Source organism: Equus asinus, chromosome 16 (assembly GCF_041296235.1).
Source record: "Equus asinus isolate D_3611 breed Donkey chromosome 16, EquAss-T2T_v2, whole genome shotgun sequence".
In the NCBI taxonomy this organism is placed as follows: Eukaryota; Metazoa; Chordata; class Mammalia; order Perissodactyla; family Equidae; genus Equus; species Equus asinus.
Genome location: NC_091805.1, coordinates 12,032,059 through 12,053,822, shown reverse-complemented (window position 1 = coordinate 12,053,822; position 21,764 = coordinate 12,032,059). Strand labels below are relative to the sequence as shown.

The 21,764-nt window shown below is 40.3% G+C and overlaps 1 protein-coding gene across 7 annotated transcripts in view; it reads right to left on the bottom strand.

Moving 5' to 3' along the window:
* TNNI3K (TNNI3 interacting kinase) overlaps positions 1-21,764 on the bottom strand; it is a 271,680-nt gene that overhangs the window by 21,125 nt on the left and 228,791 nt on the right. The gene's annotated exons all lie outside the window — the stretch shown is intronic.

The window sequence follows — 21,764 nt, the reverse complement described above, 5'->3', positions numbered from 1 at the left end:
TGTTTATCACTACTACACACAGCCTACAGATAGACCATAATTTCACCTGTGCTAACCCTTAGGGAGATGGAGAGAAGACATTTTCTAAAAATGTTCTGAAGTTGAAGCTTGGGGTTGAGCTGTTGCCCAAAATGGAAATACCTCTAAGAACACTGTCCCCTCAGGGCACAGGGAGCACAGAGAAAGTGGGTCTGTAATCTCATAGATAGGACCCTGACACTGCCATACAGACCACTGGGGACTACTCAAGCTCCTCTTTACCTCTGCTCCTGTGTCACCCCTGTTCACAACTGAGCAAATTAAATCCTCAAACACCCCAAGATGAATCAGCTCTACATGGAACTTCCATGTTTGGTGAGGGGCTTCCCTGCCTTCTATCAGCCTGACTTCGAGTCTCCCCAACCCAGCTGCTTAGACATGTTACAATTCAGAGACCTTTCTCTGTCACCCCCAAGTGGACCAAGACCCACTACCTCTAAATACGCTCCAGGGCTCCCTCCTTCTCTCTCTTTTGCTGTCAGTATATTAATATATTAAAAATGGAGGTGGAACAACAGGTTGTTGCTTTTTAAAAGCTGTGAGACATAAATTTTGGTGTCAGAGGACAGCAGGGAGAGAGAAGGTCAAAGGAGACAAGTAGGGACTGAGGTAGAAAGAGCCAGAGGCAGAAGAAGCGAGAGGGACGTGGGTGGACCAGCGAGGCCTGGGAGAAAGGGAGGTCAGGCCTCGGAAAGGAGAGGCACTATTTCTCTATCTGAACGTAAAGAGGGGATTCATGTTTTAAAGACGTTTGGAGGAACTGAGGAAGAAAGGTAATGGCAATCATGAAGATGGTCTCAAATTTTTAAGAAAAATAGGAGGCAAGGGCAGGTGAATTCTATGAGTGTATTTAAATGTCCTGCATTTACATTTTCACACTAAACATCCTAGCTCGATGTTTTGAAAAAGTGAATTGTCATTCATGATCAAAGCATAGATAACAAACATTTCTTAAGAGAATGGTGAGCATTATAAACATTAACCTTTGGTTCACCTCAGCCATAACGTGTCCTCCTTACAGACACCTGTCCTCACTTTAGGAAAATTCCATGTGTAAAATCTAACTTTCCTTTAAAAATACATTCTGTGGGATTGTTTTGTAAAACCAATTACTTTATAAACAGAGTCTCAGAAGTTTTCTTTCCTATCATTCTAGCTCCCCTGTTATTTTAGTTTGGAAAAATCAGTTTAGGGACTTCTAAAAATTGTTCTTTTAAGGTAAGGTAATTTGTTTTAAGTTGAAGACTAAGTACTCCCTCAAGGATGCATATTTGTAAATGGTGTTTTAAAATGCATCCTTTACTTATGGAAAAGAAATTACGTAAAAACAAAATGTGAGACCAAAAACCAATACAATAATTTTGAACTTAAAAAACGGATATTATTTTGAAAATTGTTTATCATGGGTTACGAGGCCTCTGTCACTAACAGTATGTTCCCCACATAGGCTTCAGGTAAAACACAGAAACCATAAACTTAGTCACAATTTATAGAAGCCACTAAGATCCTTGAGCAGAGCGTGAGCCACACTGCCATGCCACAAAGTGGTGCTTGCTGGCAGGAGTGGAGAATCAGAAGTCCTCTGGGGGCAAGAATAGCATCTCAGAAGAGAACAAGAGTCTATAGCTGCCCTTTGGAGACATTTGTCCCATAGGTAAAGAGGAAGAAGGCAGTGCTATGGAAATCTTATCAATAAAAACAATAAAAGGAGTGGATGATAGGAAGCTATGTGGAAATGGAAGGTGAAATACACAAGAAGGCAGATGGCCCTCCTGTTCTCTCAATTTCTATGAATGGCTCAACAATTCTTCTAGCTACTCCAACCAAAAAATAGAGGGTCACCTCTGATCATCCCTTTTTCCTCAATCAATCAGCAAATCCTCTCCATCTATTACCATCTCTCTGTTTCTACTTGCCTTAGCTGGCAACCTCCTGGTCTGCCACCTGTCCTCTAGTGCCCTACACACAGCTGCAAGATTTTTTTTTTTCTTGAAGAAGATTTGCCCTGAGCTAACATCCATTGCCAATCTTCCTCTTTCTTCCTTTTTTATGTGAGCTGCCAGCACAGCATGGCCACTAACAGACAAGTGGTGATGGTCTGTGCCCAGGAACTGAACCTGGGCTGCTGAAGTAGAGCATGCCAAACTTAATCCCTAGGCCACCAGGACTGGCCCCCAGATTAGTCTTTTAAAAGCAGAAATCTGGCCAGGTCACCACTTGCTCAACAACCTTGAACGACTTCTCACTGTGTCCTGAACACGGTCAAAGACGATTACATGAAGTCTTGCTTACCGCAGTGGTTCTCAAAGTGTGGTATCTGGATCATCAGCCTCAGCATCCCCTGGGGACTGGTGAGAAATGCAGATTTTTGGGCCTGCATCACACCTACCCAATCAGAAACTCTTGGAGTGGGCCCAGCAATCTGTGCTTTAAGAAGCCTTCCAGGTGATCCTGATGCATACTAAAATTCAATAACCATTGGCTTAGTGATTGAGACCATGAAGTCTGGCTTTAGATGGTCTAGTCTCAAATCCTTTTTCTGCTTGCTAGCTGTCTTCCTTACACAAGTCCCTGTCTAAGCCTGTTTCCTCATTTTAAACATGGGGTGTATTTGAGGTTGCCACTGTGAATTACAAACAACAGATCATATATAATGCTCAGCACAGGGCCTACACCTATGAAGCCCTCTATAAATATCACTAACTATTGTTATGAAGGGCTACCCCTGCACTGATCCTAAACAGCTTTCCACAGGCTGGCTAGTTGACCCACACACCATTCCCGGCAGGTCTTCTACCACTAGCACGGTGCCTTGCTCATAACTCATATATGGGCTCAACTGTTTGACACATGAATCAGTGAGGAGCTAACGCCAGAAAATTCCTGATACTAATTAAGTGCCTTAGGGAAAGAGCTTAGTTTGAAATTGAATGGAGTGAAAATTCTAATGAATGCTAATGAGGCATTGATTTACTCTCTGGCCTGAGAAAATATGATAAACCAGTTGCTTTTGTTCCCATCTGTAAAATGGGATTAATGTTATTAACCTCCTTTAGAAGAATTACCCCTACAGATACGTTGCACGTAGAAAGTGCCCACAGGTGCTGAGAATGAGTCCTGTGATCCATCATAAGGAATTGCATCTGCCGAAATGGGGACAAGCTTTGAAGAATCTCTGTCAACAGAGCTGGGGACAATGATGTATCTGTTTTGTTTTGAATTGTTATCAGTGTTTCCTCATAATTCTGCTCATGGGAACATGCACTGTAAATATTTCTTTTAGACTTCTGTCACATTTGGAGAGAGCCTGCTAGAGAAAATAGTCTATTGTGTGGTTCACAATTAGTGAGATCATTTGTGTGAATTGTCAGTAAGGACACATCACCCATGTAGAGTATTCTAACACCAGAAAATACTGGAAATAAGCTGCCGTAACCTGTCATTACAAGGGTTAGGGAAAATGTGGATGTCTGAGGACACATCCATTATTACTACTGGAGAAACAAAATGTTTGAATTAGTGGTGGGGAATATGTAATGCCATCCTCATCTACGAAGTAGATACTATGTTATTTACGATCTGAATTACCCCCACAAGACTTGTCATTCCTCTTTTAAACCTAGTAAAATTAACTAAAGCCTGATTCTGACAATATTATAACTGTTTTCCTCTGCCACCAGGCAGCCCCTTCCCCTCTTCAGGCCACAGCACAGCTGTGGAAATGAGCTTCCTATAAAATAAGGCTGACCTTGCCACCTCCTGCCGAGGCCCCTTGGCCCACAGGAGTGAGGCCCCATGGCCCAGGTCGCTAGCAGCAGACCTGGGTTGACTTCTGCAACCTGTTGCTCTCTGCCTCATCAGGTAGGCCTGCCCCAATAAACTCCTTTCTCACAGTTTCCCTCACATACTAAGCCCCACAGTGGAAGGACTTGCTCTCGATTATAGGTACCTTGCATGTATTGTGTGGATTTGATAATGCCTTCCTGACTGGACTGTTATCATCTTAAGTCGGGAACCATGTCTTATTGTCGCCTTTATTTTCAGCATTTAGCAAAATATCTGAAAGTTAGGAAGCCCTCCCAATTCCAGTAAATCGTGCTTGAACAAACAGGCAGATAGCGAGTAGAGAGCAGCATTTGTTGACCAGTCTCAACATGAGCTAATCTTTTTCTGGCTAGTGAGAAATTTCAGAACAAAAAGAAATGGCCAGATTTTTAAAAATCTTGAAATACAAAAGTTATCATCAATAAAAATTACAGAGATGGATGATTTGCACTTCAGATTCACATTTTCAGCCCAGTTCCAGCTCAAAGAACCCCGAGGATGACTTCATGAGTAAGTGGATGATCTTTTCCTCCTCTCCATTGAAGCTTCTAAAGACATCAATACTGTTCTCCATTCGCATTCTCTGCTGAAGGCAAGTTCCTCCTTCTCAATTGAGTCAGATATCAACATCTTGAGGGAATAAGGGAAACAAACTGGCTCCCCTGGGCCTTAGGCTGATGTAGGTAAGTATAGTCCTTTTAATAACTGAAGATCTCCAGTCTAAAGAAAAGGCCAACTGAGGAAGACTAGATTTCTGAAGACGAAAACCTCAGACTTACCCTAATTTCATCAAACTTATATTTGACCTAGCTCGAACGCCCTTGTCAGATCCAGCTTTTAATTATTTCCCTCAGCGTTCAGTCTCCAGACCTCACCTGTTGTGTCTGTCCGCCTCAAACCTTGATCCCCTTCATTTGCCTACTTCAGATGTCAGTCACCTGCCCGACCTCAGTTGTGTTTGACCTCAATTACCTGCAATCTCTTCCTGACTCCTGCCCTAATTAGGACTTCACTTGTGCCTCTTGTAGGACTGGTTGCCAACAGCAACCATCAGAGAGACACCAGTGAAACCTCAGTTAAAGAGCACATCCTCTTCCAGTGTCCTTGTGACATTTACGGGCATTATAAAATGTTAGAATTTAACCATAACTTTGGTTTGTCATATATATTTTCTTTCTGAGAAGGCACCAAAAACATGTCTTTCAAATCTCTTATTGGATAAGGTGTGGGTTTTCCGTGCGACCACAAATGATGAAGGAAAAAGAACAAATGACTGTGTCTCCCCATGTGGGCCACTGGCCTAACATCGAGTCTTGGGCTTGTTTTCTTCCTGGGCTCGATAAAGCTCTATTAGGCCCTGGGTTCATTTCCTAGGGCTGCTGTAACAAAATTCCACAAACAGGAAGGCTTAAAACAACAAAAATTTATTCTCTTACAATTCTGGAAGCTAGGAGTCCAAAATCAAGGTGTTGGTAGGGTTGGTTCCTTCTGAGCACTCTGAGGGAGAGTCTGTTCCATGCCTGACTCTAGCTTCTGGTGACAGCAATTACTGATGTTCCTGACTTGTAGATGCATCGCCTCTGCCTCCATTGTCTTCACATGGCCTTCTCCTGTCTGTCTCTCTCCTCTTTTTATAAGAATACAAGTCATATTGGGTTAAGAGCCTACTCTACTCCAGTATGACCTCATCTTAACTTATTATATCTGCAACAACCCATTTCCAAATAAAGTCACACTTTGAGGTACTGGAGGCTAGAAGTTCAACATATCTTTTTGGGGGACACATTTCACCCATGACATCCCCTCACACTTTTAAGCAAAGCTTTGACCTTGTTTTTATCATGAGTTCCAAACAAAATTTCTTATTTTGTCTTGGAAAAAACACACATGGGCTTGGGGTTAGTCAGACTCCCTATTTACCGTCTCAGGGCATATTTCATGTTTTGACCAGTCCTACCATCTTCAAAATGGAGATAGTATTGACCTTCTAGGTAGCTAGGAATATTAAATTAGATAACATATGACAGTACATAGTAAGTTCTCAATAAATCCTGTTGAGAATTTCCTTCTTTAATAAATGATAATTAAACAGCAGAGATAAGAAAAAGCAATTTTTATTAAAATGAACCTTCACATCAATGTTTCTCTTGGACTTAATAATGAACATTTGAGTACAAGAACGTATATAGTCACAACAGTTGCTGAATGCATCATAAAGCCCTTTCAGTTTGTCAGCTTGTGAACCTCAAACAGAAGCAGAATTGTGGGGAAGCGCCTTAAAACAATCACTCTTGACATTTTGGTAAGAATGCATTTACTAGACTGGATCTCAGACTTGATTGTGAAAATAAACAAGAGCCAAAATGATCTGGCTTTAAACGCTCTATAAAATCTGCATTTCGGTAGTACCCTGTTCTATGAATCATAAAGAAAGCTTCTATTATGGTGAGCCTGGGTAAATCTGGCTATGTAAACTTTGAAATGCCTTTGAATTAAAAGACGTGGTTATGATTTACTGCTTGACAATCTTCTCAAGGGAAAAGAGGCAGCACTGCTTCACCTAGATAACTTTATTTAAACTTAATTAGTCGTTGGAAGATTATTTACTACCCTTAGTCTGTAAAAAAAAAACCAAAGGTCTGTCAACACCAAATGCATCTGATTTTTGCAGATGTGGTTGTGGTTTCCGAAATCTTTAAAGATTCATCTTAAATATGCCTTCAGGTCTCCCTGTTGTGAAACTTTGACAGCATAATAGAATTAGATTTGCTGAATTTCACTAAACTGTAAAGTAACGTGTCATCAGCTTCACTTACTTCTGAAAAAATATTTCTCTCTGGTAATGCTCATCACTCTAGCTTTTCAACCCCTAAACATGAAACTGAAACAAAAAGGATGACTCCATCAGTTTCACAAGTGACAAGATGTTAAACATTTAACACTCCCACATTGTAGTACCAGCTGCCTCTGGATAATGTAGATTTGCTTAGGTTTAGTTTAGAGAAAAAGGGAGGAGGAGGAGAAGAAAGAAGGAAGGATGGGAAAGGAATTACTCTTGCAGTGAAAATACAAAATTCTCTGCAGATGTGGAGGATTCTGAAGAGAGATGTGCCGACTGAACAAACCTCTTTTCCCCAGAGGACACTGCAAGTGAGTCACCATCGGGTTCTGCACTCCTGGCTGTGCCCTGTGTCTCCAGCTTCCCATGGACTCCCTCTGATAAGATCACTTAGTGCTTTGGATTAGAATAAATTGTTCCTTGAGAGAAGGTATAGGCCTTGGTCAAGTATGTTCCCAAACCCTATTTAAGTGCTCAATGAATGTCGGCTGAGTGAACGAGCTGGAAAAGCACGTGTGGCCCTCTGGGTCACTCCAACTCTTTCTCCACAGCCGATTCCTCATCTCAGGCACCTCTGCTGTGATCTCAGGCCAGTCACACAGTATTGACTGAGCAACCTGTGTGCTCAGTTGATCTAACCAAAATCCTTTGACAAAGTCTTTGTTAACAATCCAAAACTAGTATCCACTTTAAAGAGCCAAGAGTGTTCTCTTCTTAAAGTGTCTTGTCAAGAGAGGTGGTTGTGAGATGGAAAAGTTATCTATGGCTTTCCATGGTGAGCCATTTTCCTGGGTGAGAGGCAGAAAAGGCTAACTTTGGGATCTTGCACAGCTGCCCAGTCATAAGGCTTGTTAAGAGCGAGGTTTTCCATGTGGACTGAGGCATGCCACAGCCGAGGGCCCATTTTGAAGAATATACTATGAAGCTCCCAAAAGGGAAGACAGAACTGTATAAATAGCACCCTGTCAGTGGTAGGTGGTAGTTCTTCTACTCAACAAACTTTTGATGAGGAATTACCATGTGCCGGGTGCTATTCTAGGCACTACAGGACGAAGGCAGATGGGAGTGGTGTGGGAGTGGAGATGCATATAAAGAGGAAAAAGGCATATGGCTGAGACGCTGGGCAGTTAACTCAGTAGGTCTCAGTTTCATCATCCATCTTTCAATGTAGAGATTAGCAAACTACAAGCTGTGAAACCTTTGGGTAAGTTAATTTTTCCTTCTTTCTTTTTTTTTTTTTGTTCAGTCATGATGCCTGGATCCTCACATCTTTATTTCTCTTTCCTCACCATTTAAAGAGACATCCTCAAAAACAGATGATCATGTGCGTGGTGTCATCAATACAGGACTAGCTGAGTGCCAAGAGCCACCCTGTAGTGCTGCCAAGTTTGCACAGTTCCGGGGCCATTCTTGGGTTCAAGGTGGAGCCTCACCGTGTCTATGTCACTCATGTCTCATCTGTATCACCACATTTTCTCTACCCCACTTGAGTCTTTCCGATGAGCCATTCTAAACACAGCTATAGAAATCATGCTCGTTCAGAGTTACTCGAAATTTAGAGTCATGCCCCAGTGCAATTTCAACAAAGAATACTGGTTTCTGTATCCAGTTCCATCCAGAGCCTTACATGTTCAGTGTCTGGGTGAAGAGTCTAAGGTCTTAGTGACTGGAGAGGAAGCTACATAAAAGAAAGCTGTTCTCTTCCTTCCAATATTCCTTGGATAACTGAACTCACTTGTCTCCACATTCCTCTCTTATTTCTACTTCTGCCCACATTAAATCACCATGCATCTCTTCTGCTCTAGTCACACCCAACTCTTTGCCATTCCCCAAATGTATCACGCAGGTTCCCACCTCCCTGCCTTTGCTCCTGATGCTTCCTTTCCTTAGCACACTTTCCTTCCCTTCTCTGCTTGGTTAATTCTCCCAGATTCAAGTTAAATAGCATTGGCTTCAGGAAGCCTCCTCTGACCCTCCCCCAACCCCCAGGGTCTTCTACACCTGGCTCAGTACTAATCTTCCTGTTTGTTTCTCTTACCCCCTCACTAGACTAAATTCTCTCAGGGCTAGAGAAATACGGTATCCATTCTGTAGTCCCAATATCCACTAGGACCTGGCACATAGTAGGTGCTTAATAAATGTTAAATAAATGTATCTCCAGTAACAACCCAGAGAAAGAGCAATAGAATCAAGTAAATGAAGGGTGAGAGTAACAAGGGAACATGGCACACACTTTGGGTTTTCCTCACTTATATGTGAAATAATGCTAATCCTTTAAATGAAGTAAAAAAGGGAAAGATAAAACAGGAGGAAAGAACAAAAGATAATGTACTCAGTTTGTCAAAAGTGTTTATATAAGACTAGCTATCAAAATATTGGGGGTTCTCTGGATAGGGCACAGTTCTGAGTACCTAGTAGGAGCTCAACACATATTTGTGAGTTAACTGATTAATTCCATGAACTTTCCAATTCTAGCCATATTCAGATTAAATTAAACTTTGAATATGGTTCAAGTTCCTATATATGTTTCCCTAAGATAAAGAGGCGTTTATTTAAACAAATGTAACACATAGATCTTTGTACTTTAGGACAAATGATAGTGCAAGGTGCAGGCTTAATTTAATGGTCAGTAATTGAAAAACAAACAACAAGAAACTTGATAATATTTCAATTATCTCTTTTTTCCTCTTCCATCCAAATATGAGAAAAAGAATGGGAATTTATCGCCCTTTGTGGTAAGGATCTTAGTAAGTAAAAATCTGGAGGTAAATAACACAGTTCAAGTTTTCTAAGTAGTCTTTAAACTCAGAATTGTTCACACTTTAAAAAAAAGAAAAATAGCCAAAGAATACACAAGCAGTATAAAACTTATTTTAAAAAAAGAAATTCAGATCACTCAATACCAGAAAGTAGTTCACAGGTACCTTTCATGGTCAAACACTCTATTTCTTAACATGTCACATGTCAAAAACAACAGCCAATGTATTAACATGGTGTTTTGGCGTCAATTTTTATTTTATTTATTTTATGATTCCATAATTTTTTTCCTCTATGCTGATTTGGTAAAATGTTATTGAAGAAAAGAGTATAAGCCTCATCTTGCCCCTGACCAATAAAGATTTTTTTTTGGTAGAATGAAAAATGTTCATTTGAGTAAAAACAGTATATTGAGATTTGTTGTTTCTCAAGTATTTTAAATCTTTTCCATTTTCATGTAGTATTCTAGCATTTAGCAGGCACAGTCACAATTAACCATAGTTTTTTTTTCAGGGATTACAAAGAAGGAAAAATTGAAATCCTCGAAAGTCATTTCCCCTGATTTCTGTCATTTTCATGTAAATAGCTGCTGCATAGAAAACATCCAGAAACCTTGACTTTAATCCAAATGGCACCTTGACTGAGGAATGATCAACATTATTGAATTGGACAAACAAGTAGTGTAGATAGGTGAGGAAAAGGGATGAGAAATTTATGGGCAAAGCTGCTATTTAATGAGCAAAAGGAGTGTCCTATGATCTCAAAGAGAATAAGTGATAAAAAGGAGAAGAGAGTGCCCGAATTAGGATTCTGAATCCCAGGCAGACAGAGGGTTTCTCTTCTCAGCCTCAGAAAGGTGTTTATGCATCTCTGGGTAGAGCTATGAATTACTGGACAATTATCTCTGGTTTAAAACAACACAAACTTCACAGGGGTGATACTGTTTTATATGTATTTTCTCCAATTTTTGCAAAAACCAGGCAAGATAACATCATGATACCTATTTGAGTAAACCCAGGCCCAAATTCACACTGTTCTTAGGAGGCAGACCTGGGATTTGAACACAGATATCTGGGGCTCCAGGATGCATGCTCCTTTCCAGTGTAGCACACCAACTCCCAATTCCATTATTAACAAACCACCTGCTTCCTCCTGAGCTTCTCTTCTACCAGACACCTGCCCGGGGCCAGGTTCTGACCATTGACTCAGTCAGGATTCTCAGAAGGCTTTTGATTTCCTGCTACAAGGATATGGGACAGAAAAACATGCTGGTACACACTGGCCCCCATGCCTGCTTTAAATGAAGACATGATGCCTGGAGCTGTTGTAGTCACTTTGTGACCATGTAGCTACAAACGTGAGAAAGATAGACCAACATGCCAGAGATGATGAAGGGGCAAAAATGAGCCTGGGCGTCCATGGGCTGTGAAGCTGCAGAACCACTGCCCATGACTATCTCCTTCCAGACTTCTTGTGTGAAAAACAAGCTCCTATTTTCTTAAACAACAATTATTGAATTTTCTGTTACTATCAGCTGAAGGCTCTCCTACCTGATACATTAGTGTTAGCTGAAAGCTAACTAATTAGGTATTAGGTGACTAATGATATATTGAGTAGGCAAGGAAGAACTTGATCTCTCTCCCTTCCCACTTCCTATTCCTTATCCTGACACCATCTGGAGGAGAGACAAACCTGATATGCCCTGAAGGCTTGTGTCTTTCTCCTGTCAGAAGCGTAGGAAAGGACTGGCTCTGTAGGTCCAAGATATCAGAGGTCAGCTCCAGAGACTGCCCCTTTCTAACAAGGCCATTTCTCTGCCTGGCAGAGAAGTGTCACCATTAAATAGTCACCCAGCTCTTCCCTGTTTCATTTTCCTTTTAAAAATATAGAGAGTAAAAGCAGAGGATCCTTCTATGGAGTGGGCCATTCTGAGGGATAACGTGAGCTCAGGGGATTGTGTACACTTGGATACTTCTCTGTTTATAACTTCCTCCCATAAACCTTGTTTAAATTTACACCCTGTGCTGCTAATGAGCCTGTGCCCCACAGCTTTCCTTATCTTCCGTTCTATGTTTTCAGCGTCTCTCCTCCTCAGTAGGGATTCATTGCCTGGCAATCCACAGCTAGTGTTCTTCTCCCTTTCCAATTTCACTGTCCTTTCCAGAGACAGAAAAATGAGTGACCTACTGGACATACTTCAAGGCCACTGGTCTGTCTCTCTCCACTCTCATTAATACTGCCTTCTTTGTTTACATGACCCAAGAGTCACGTGCCCAATATAATATCATATTGTATTATAAATACATTTGGGGTCTATTTTCCATCCTCGTCTATTTAAAAGGAGGAAAGACCATACTATGCACCTTTCTTACCATCTCCAATCCCTGGCGAACTCCTGGCACAATGTAGGCACTCTGTAAATGTTTGAATGTATGGATGACCGACTGACCGAGGGAGGAGAAAAACAAACACTGCTTCAATTTTTAACCTCAGGTGTCCAAAAGGTACTCAAGTTCCTAAGTCTCAGGGCTCACATGCCTGGATGACTACTCATGTGACACTAAATTAAAGTGCCATATTAGTAGAGAACGCCAACATGGCTGAAACAAGTACTTCTTAAATCTCACCACATGCTTCTCCATTTTCTCGGTGTCAATGAACCCTAATGTGGAGCAAAAAAGAGACTTTGGAGTCAAAAGATTTGTATTGATTGAGCCATTCATTCATTCATTTGAGATACACATGCCTGCCACTTACTATGTGCCAAGCGTTGTGATACATATTAGGAAGGTAAAGATGAAAGACACAGTTTCTGACCTCAAGGGAGTGTACAATGTGTCTGTGTGTCTGAGTCCAGGGGGGTAGTTGAAATGATTATAAAATGGTATCCATGTTCTGATGGGATATGCACAGAATAAGACGGCGATAAACATGACAGGTATTTAACCAGTTGTGGGCATCCAGGGAGACTTCCTAGAAGAGGAGATTTTGGGGTTGAGCTTGGTCTTAATTGAATCTTTCATTTATTTGTGTGCTAAAAAGGTGGAATGAGAAAGTTTGAAAACCTCTTATGCGTGCTATTTGCAAGCTTCTTTGGACCCATATTAAAAGAACTGTTAGGGTGTGTCTGCCTTGAAATATTCATAATAGACAATATGGGGATCTTGCAATCAGAGCACTATAGATACAGTAACTAGATTAAGATAATGATTTATTCAACATTTCTGTCAACATATTTTCTTTAGTGCAACATACTATGCCAGTTGATATTACAGGTACAAAATTATTTCACATGGATGGGTCTTCCCCATCAAGGAACTTACACAACACAGTCATGATCTAAGTAGAAGGTGGAAAGTGAATTAAGGTAAGTGAAACTTTCCTTAGAAGAGAGAAAAAAATCTTTCCATCAAGTGTAAGGATGGGATTAGGAATGTGTGTTTGAAGAAGTGATGCAAGCTTGGAGGAGGAGCAGGACCTAGGAATACAGAGATAAGGGGGACAACATTCTAAATATACTAGAGCTAGAAGGGTCAACAGAGACTGACAAGTCCTACGCTTCTAAAATTTTAATGTACATTCACAAGTCACTTGTTAAAATCTTGTTAAAATGCAGATTGTGATTTAGTCGGTCTGTGGGGGGCCTGGGTGTCTGAATTTCTAACAAGCTCCTAGGTGATGCTCAGCTGCTGGTCCATGGGCCACACCTTGAGTAACAAGGATCCAGTTCACATGCCTCAGAATAGAGGAGAATCATGGAACCCAGGGCAGGAGGGGACTTGCCTATGCCACACAGCTGATCAGTATGAGAGCAACTCTGTCTCGCACGCACCGCAATAGCAGCTCAGCAAGCAGTGCAGAGATCATGGGCTTTGGAGTCGCGCTGCTCTGGGCTCATTCTTGGCCCTGCTGCTTACTAGTTGCAAAGTCTTGGGCAGGTCATTTATCCTTTCTGTGCTCCAGTTTTCTCATTTGTAGAATAATGATAAGTAACTCCTACCTTGTGGAAAGGTTGTGATAAGTCAGCGATATGACTAGTGTACAAAAAATGCACAATAGTGTCTCTGGAACACAGAGGTGATCAAAACTCAGAATGTGTCTTCTCTTTTCCTTTTTTTGGCCAGGTTAACTTTGCCATCAGTGCACACGCCCTTATCTCAATCATATCTCCCCTAGGGCCTGGACTGTGCTAGCACCCAGTGACACATAGTAGAACAGTTAACACTGGCTGGCAAACAGGTGCCTGATTAAGGCCAAAAAAAGAGGATTTCATTTTTTTCTTTTTGCTGTCTCTTTGGAAGAGGATTCAGGAAGGTAAACATATGTCCACTAGTGATTTTTTTGTACTTCTTTGCAATAGAGACCTTTAAAACATCTACTCATTAATAGAAAATGCTCAGCTAATATCACAAATATTAAGGGTGGATGTTTTTCATTCCACTTTAGTTAATATCGGAATTATTTTTTTTCCTGGGTCCACGATTTTGTCAGGCTGTCTCAGCTGCTTACTTAAATACGAAGAAAAACTCAATCTCATAGTTTCCAAGGTGATAATAAGAAACAATGACTTGTGAAATATCTCCTTTAACAAGAAACTTCCTGTTTCAAATACCAGCAAGCTAAGGGAAGGATGTTGTCACTTTTTGCATTATTTGAGGGTTAGATTTAGTCTCAACTGGACTAAATTGGAAGGTGCTAAAGGTGAAAGAAGAAAAGAAATCTATGAGGAATTAAACCTGTTAAACTGTGCAGTGCCATTGCAAGAGCTGCTTCAGAAATCCATTTAGAAATCATTGCTCTTGTATCTGAATCATTACAGAGGCACCAGCATCACCCACTTCTTATTACTGCAAACATAGCAACAGTTGCCATGCTAGCAACAGCTTCGTAGCACAAACACTGGAGTCAGGAGAGAGCAGGGCGGGGCCGAGCTGGAGTCAGGTGTTGAAGGCGCAGGGCGCTGGCTGTACAGATTTAATGAGGCCAGTTGTTCTCTTTGGTCCCTGTGTTGTGTCCTGTCAGACATTTCAGCAGAGCAAAAGAAGTCTCAAAAACAGCATTTTGGGACCAGTCTTACTTTCAATTGTCCACAAACGTCACCGCCAAAGGCAGGATGTGTGTGCTTTGATGTACCCGAGTGGGTCTCGGCCCTCTTTTGGTTATGAATGGAGAAAAGGCCAGGGTTTCTCTTCATTTCCAGGAATGAAAAACTCATAAAACTCTCATCATTAGAACATCAGGCTATTCATTGTCCCAATATGTCATTTCTTCTAATTGAAAACGGAGAAATCTGTCACCGTTTATTTAGCCGTTTGCCTCTGGCGAATCTTTGTAGGTTCCCTTCCTGTGGCTGGGATTAGTTAATTAGTATCACAAAACACTTGAAGAGGGAAATGCACTCTGGCTCGCCCTTTGGGTTATGAGGGAGCCCGTTTCAGGTTGCTAACAAGCACGCTGAAGGATGGAGAACACTACGTTACAGCATCAGAATGGCCACGGCAAAGGCTGCGTCTCATTCTCTCAAGTGCATATGCTGTAGCCTTGCTCACTCTTTCCATGCAAATCTTTTATGGTTGACAATAAATTCAGGTCCTCACAGCTCATAAAGAAGGTGCCAATTTTACACACGTAGGGCTCTTCTCATATCTCCACTGTTATTAATTTCCCATTTTTCATCACTTCCTCCTCTGAACAGAATATTTGGTTTGATGTTCTTTCTTTTACATTTTTCATGGAGAAAGGCTGTTTCAAACTAAGGGTGGTTTTGAAAGTCAAGGAATGGAAGGAAAAAATTGACATTTTTTACATGCTCCTAACTCTCAGGCTGACAGCCTTTGTTCCATGTGAAATCGCAAAGCCTCTCTCCTTGGTACAGCGGGCAGAAAGGCAGCAAGCCCCACTCGCCGTTTGCCAGCTGATTGCTAGGTGGTGCTAGAGAGCTAAGTCCACATGAGCTGAAAGGGAGTACTTAACGGAGAGCCCTATCACATTTCAGCACAGACTATTTCCAATTCTGATGATTTGTAGCATAACAGTAGCATGAAATGCAGAGGGCTCTAGCAATCAGTGCATAGTCTTCCGTCCACTTTTTGTGTGTATGAGTGCATATGGGAACTGTTGGCTTATTTCACCACAGTGCTTTCTGGGCATGGCACCTAGGGCTGTGGTGAAGAGGTTTTATGTAAATACAAATAGATGGCTATGCTTACTTTTTGGACCTTCATGGAAATAGTGTTAACTTCCTGCAAGACCCCTCTCCACTTCCTTTAATTCTCCCTCCTTATTAGATGACATTCAGGGACATGATTAGGAGGTATACCAAGTTCTTTCACACCCTCAAATCAATGTGAATAGCTCTATATTTTCTCTCTCAACTCCATACTCCATCACATTAAGAAATTTTCTGCTTTTGTTAATTAGAAAAATTTATGGGCACCTCAAGAAGATCTGAGCTTAAAAAGAAAGAGATAAAAGGCAACTGACAGGCATCCTGGCACTGGCTTAGATTCTAGCTACACTCCTTTGGCTTTTATGTTTTTCCAGTGCAGACCCTTAATGAGCTTGATAACTGACCTTCAGCAGGTGAGTGTCACAAAAATTATACATCCCAGAGGTTATAACTATCCTGAGAAAAGCAGCTGTCTTGTCTCTAGATTAGGCAAACAACATGTTACTCTCCTCATTATACAAACAATGTGAGCAAAGCCCGCAGAACTTAAGCCAAGTGAGTCAGTAAGGCCTCTCTTTGTACAAGCTCAGACGACAGCACTGAAGTGAGAGTTAGATACCAATGTGATGCTCTGAAATGCATTGAGGTCTTTTGTAAATTCCACAGATGTCATATTTTAAATCAATAATCTTTAATAAGTAAGAAACAGTTCAGAAATCCAAAGATGATATATTTTTATTGTTTCCTTAATTTTACAAATCTTAAAATTATTTCTATGTAGAATCAGCTAAGAGAGTCTAGGCATTCACTGTGTTTATGAGTGAGAAAGGGCAGTCTTGTTGAGATTGAAAAACTCATGAAATCCTCATCATTAGATCGTCAGGCTTTTTGTTGCCTCAAAATGTCAGCAAAAGGATTCTCTTAAAAAATACAGTGAATGCAATTGATTACTGTAGTGGAGAATATATTTAATGAGGAAATTAAAAATAAGCCTAGTTTTACAGTGTACTTAATTCAATAAAGAAATCATACTAAAGTAGAATTACCCTCAAAATTGGTCCCCAAGTGTCTAGAGGGAAAGAGTTTGTCGTTTTATATGTTCTGATTGGGTTTTTGCTGCTTCAGAAATGTGGCCACGAAGTTAGGCTGGCTTCCAGAGACATCTATTAAAGAAGATAAGGGGGCAGGGTTAGGCCACAGCATGCTGGTGAATGAGGCAGGAGATGTGGAGTTTGCTGTGTTGAGGTTAGGTCTATATTAGTGCAGGCAGCTGATTACAAAGATCTGTTATGAGCAGGCCTAAGCTGAGGTAAAGTGGCTAGTTTCAGAGGTAGTCAGAATGAGAAAGGAAAATTTCCCTGCAATCGAACGTTATATTTGCTATAGACTGAGAGTGCACTATGTTCCATTGGATCTGGCAGAGCTTCAGAGGGAAGTGGTTCAGCACTGTGGACAGCTCCCTACTGATTCTCCTCAAAGTGCAGACCAGAGGTTAGACGTTTCTGCTTCTTAAAGATGGTTCAAACATGCTGGTAAATCATAGTCTCCAGAAACAGCATGGTATAATGGAAACACTACCAGACAGGCCCAGATTCAACCATTAACTACCATTTTCCCACTACATAGTTTCATACAAATTACTTAAATCATTTGGGTTTCGATTTGATTTACATGCAAAATGGAAACCATGAGGCCTACTTTACAAGACGGTTATGAGGATTAAATGGCATAATATTTGTGAGGACCTGTCATGATCATTCATTCATTCCACAAATAGGTATTTAGCACCTACCATGTGCCAGACATTGTTCTAAACATTGGAGATACAGCATCAAAAAGGAGAGAAGTTTATGTTCTCATGAGGCTTAAAATTTAGTAGAGATAATAATGAAAAAGTAAATGATTGGCTAAAACTATAATTACAGGTGGATGTAAGTGCTATGAAGAAGCTCTCATACTGATTCTTGTTGGTCTAAAGTTTGAACTTTACTGGACCAGCTGGGGGAAACCCAGCGTGGCCCAAGCAAGGTGGGAGGTCAGATAAGAAACACTGGTATAAAGCCAAAATCCTAAAAGATAACCCCAGGGTGAACCAGCAAAAATAAAATCCACTCTATATAGGGAGATCCAGTGGATAAGTGCCCTATTTTATCCTTGGCTCCAGGTAAAGTGAGAAAATGAGAAAATGAAATATTTGCCCTGAGAAGTCCATACACAAGGCCACACACATATAAGTTTTAAAAACAAAAATATTACTACATGAGTTTTATGAAAAACTCCAAGTTGAAGTTTTAAAGTGGTCCTGTGGGGTTAGTGTTCCTAGATGATCAGCAAGAGCCAAAGCAAACCATCTGTGAAGTAACTTACACCAAATAAGGGCCAAAGAATTGGCAGAGATAAAGTTCCAAGGAACAAGATCTCACAATAGGAACAAAAATTTCTAAATACATGATGAAACCAGGTGCAAGAATTAGCAGAAACAACAAACTACACAGTTAGATCTACAAAGACTGCAGAGATTAGAAATATTGGATATTCAGATATAGAATACAAAATAAATATGTTTGAAGAAAGAAAAGAATCAATTAAAAGTATGTGGAAGGAACAAGAGGTTTCCAAAACTGTCCAGTCTAATTGCAAAAAACCACAACTTTTAGAAATGGAATAGAAATTAGAGATGAGTTGAAATAGAAATGCAGTGAACAGAACAATATATTAGATCTAGTTACTGAAAGAATATGTGAACTGGAAGATAGATTTGAAGAAATTACCAGAAAGTAGCATAGAGAAAATAAAGAGCGGGAAATATTTAAAAAAATAGATTGAGAAATATGCAAACGTGAAAAATAGTGTGAGAAGATCTAAAATACTTCTAGAGTTCCAGAAAGAGAGAATAAAGAAGATGTGGTAAAGAAATATTAAAAGAGATAGTGGCTGAGAATTATCCAGAATGTATGAGTGATGCCAACCCTCTGATTCTGGACACCCAACGAATCCAAAGCAAGATAGATAAATTAAATCCATAACTTCACATGACATATTTAAATTGTAATGTACCAAAGACAAAGAGAAGCTCTAACAGCAGTTAGAAAAGGCAGATTGAAAATAAAAGTAATGATAATTAGATTCACAGATGAAATTTTACCAGCAACAAGGAAAGTCAGAAACACGTGGAATGCATCTTGAAGGTGCAGGGGAAAAGTAAACACCTCAAATCCCATATCCACTAAAATATCTTTTAAGAAAGAGGGAAAATTAAGATGTTTTCAGATGCTTAGTTCTCTAACAGAGTCATGTTAAAGTAATTTTTAAAGATGCACCTGAGGGGCCGGCCTGGTGGCGCAGCAGTTAAGTTCGTATGTTCCGCTACTTGAGGAAAAGGAGAATGATCTAGGAGGAAAGTGTGAAATGTAAGCATAATTAACAATGAAACAGTTAATATGGGTAAGTCTAAATAAACCATAGCTGTATAAAATAATAAAATAATATCTAGGCTGTCAAATTAAAAAAATCATGATGAAACTAAAATAATGGACAGAAATATAGATTTCAGGAAGGAATAATTTGCAACTAAAATGCTCTAAAATCTCTCTTTTGTTTGGGAGTAGGACAAATATATTAAGTATAGAATTTGTTAAGTTAAATAATGTGCTAAAGTTTTTAGGATACCCACTAAAGAATAGAAAACAGAGTGCATATTCAAATAATACCAAGGAAAACAAAAAAAAAGGATAGGGTGAGAGGGGTAAAAAAAATCAAGAGAATAAAATAATATGGTAGAAATGAATGCAAATTATTTCAGCAATCACAATGAATGTAACAATCAATATGACAAAAGGTGTATAAGAATCTCACAGAGACTACTCTAAAGTCTAACTAAGAGATATTAAAGAACATCTAAATAAATGCAAAAATGCACTATGTTCATGGGAAGGGAAACAATATCATAAAGATATCAGATCTTCCGATATTGATTATAGGTCTAAAATATCTATAAGCAGGGGCCAGCCCGGTGGCGCAGTGGTTAAATACGCACGTTCTGCTTCTTGGCAGCCCGGGGTTTACTGGTTCGGATCCCAGGTGCAGACACGGCATTGCTTGGCACGCCGTGCTGTGGTAGGCGTCTCACGCATAAAAGTAGAGGAAGATGGGCATGGATGTTAGCTCATGGCCAGGCTTCCTCAGAAAAAGAGGAGGACTGGCAGTAGTTAGCTCAGGGCTAATCTTCCTCAAAACAAAAAAAATCTATAATCAAAATCCTACTTTTTGTATGTGGAAAATGCAAGCTGATTATAAAATTTAAATGGAAGAGTAAAAAGCAAAGAACAATCAAGAATAGCCAAAATGAGACATGCCCTACCAGATATTGAGACATTTAATAGTGCTACTATAATTAAAATTGTGTACTACTGACACAGGGATAAATAAATATCCCAATGGAACAGAATAGCAAAACTGAAAACACACCTATCTAAATGTAGATCCTTGATATTTGAAAGAACTGGTATTACAGATCAGTCAAGAAAGGGATGCCTATTCTTTTTAGGAAGGAAGGAAAAGAAAGTTCATGATCATTCTTTCATGTTTGTTCATCCTTTTCTCTTTATACCTGGACTACGTCTTCATCATCTGCCTCTTCAGTGAAACCTTTCTTTCTTTTGAGGAAGATTAGCCCTAAGCTAACATCTGCCGCCAGTCTTCCTCTTTTTTCTGAGGAAGCCTGGCCCTCAGCTAACACCTGTGCCCATCTTCCTCTACTTTATATGTGGGACGCCTACCACAGCATGGCTTGCCATGCGGTGCCATGTCCGCACCCAGGATCCGAACCGGCGAACGCCAGGCCGCTGAAGCAGAACGTGCACACTTAACTGCTGCACCACCAGACCGGCCCTGAAACCTTTCTTAACCACTTAAACACAAAGCAATCTCTCCTTTTTCAAACAGATTGGGAATGAATGCGTCAGTCACTTCTCTCCTCACGCATTTCAGGTACCTACATTCTATCTTTTGTTTGTTAAAAAGAAATAAGTGGATATTTAATGCCCTAATGGTGAGGGAGTGAGGGGGAAAAATGTTTGAATTATCACGTGGTTCACTATTTTTGGATAAGAGTAGACTTGAACTTGACAGGAATGGAGGGGTCAAAACTTGAAGTGCCAGAGTTTTACTCACTTAAATGCAGAAATGCAAAGCATGGCATCCATAGCCCAACCAATTTTCCCCTAATTTATTACAAATAAAAGTATTTAATATTCACCACATACGGTTAAATTATAAACGAGATATTGTAGGCACCTGAATAAAAACAAAAGAAAAGACAATTTCTGTTCTTAAACTACTTGTGAGTTAATGGGGAATAAAGATTAAATAATTATAACATAAGACAAGATAACGTAAGTGCATAAAGTAGCACAAAATACTACGGCCTTTCTTAAGGCATGGGTGGGCATGGGGTAGCCCCAGAAAAAGCTCTCTCGGGACATAGTGATTAAGCTGATTGAGATATTACAGGGGGCTGATTAATATTTTAACAAGATTGGGGGGGTGTCAAAGTTAAAAACAGTTGGGATACAGGGACAGGTCAACAGTACAGTAAACACAGGGTGTGCACACGAACCAGCAGAACTTCTGGTTTTTCTTTAGTGTGTGTCACCAGCGATTCCATCACTGTTTTGTGCAGGATAATTCTTTATTATGTAGGATTCTCCCAAACACTGTAGGAACTTCAACATTCTGGCCCCAGCCCACTAAACATCAGTAGCACCTCCCTAGTCACTGTGTCTACCAAAAAATGCCTCACACAGTTCCAAAAACCCCAGGATGCAATTGAGAAGAGAAAGAGTGGCAGTATTATTCTGTCTGGAACCACTGGAATGTGTCATGTTCAGTGGGAGTTAAAACTGGAAATGTGTATCATTGATCATTTGGGATTCCAGAATGACATAATTTCATTTCATTTTAGAGGCAATGGAGAATTATTGGTGGTTTAAAAGTAGAGTGAATGATGTAACTGGAGTTCTACAGAAGGAAAATTCTCCTGGCAGTAGACGGTTAAGTGGATTAGGGCATGAGGAAGCTGGAATGGGAGAGAAGTTAAAGACTTTACAAAGAAAGCAGCGTGGTGTCAAGGTTGGA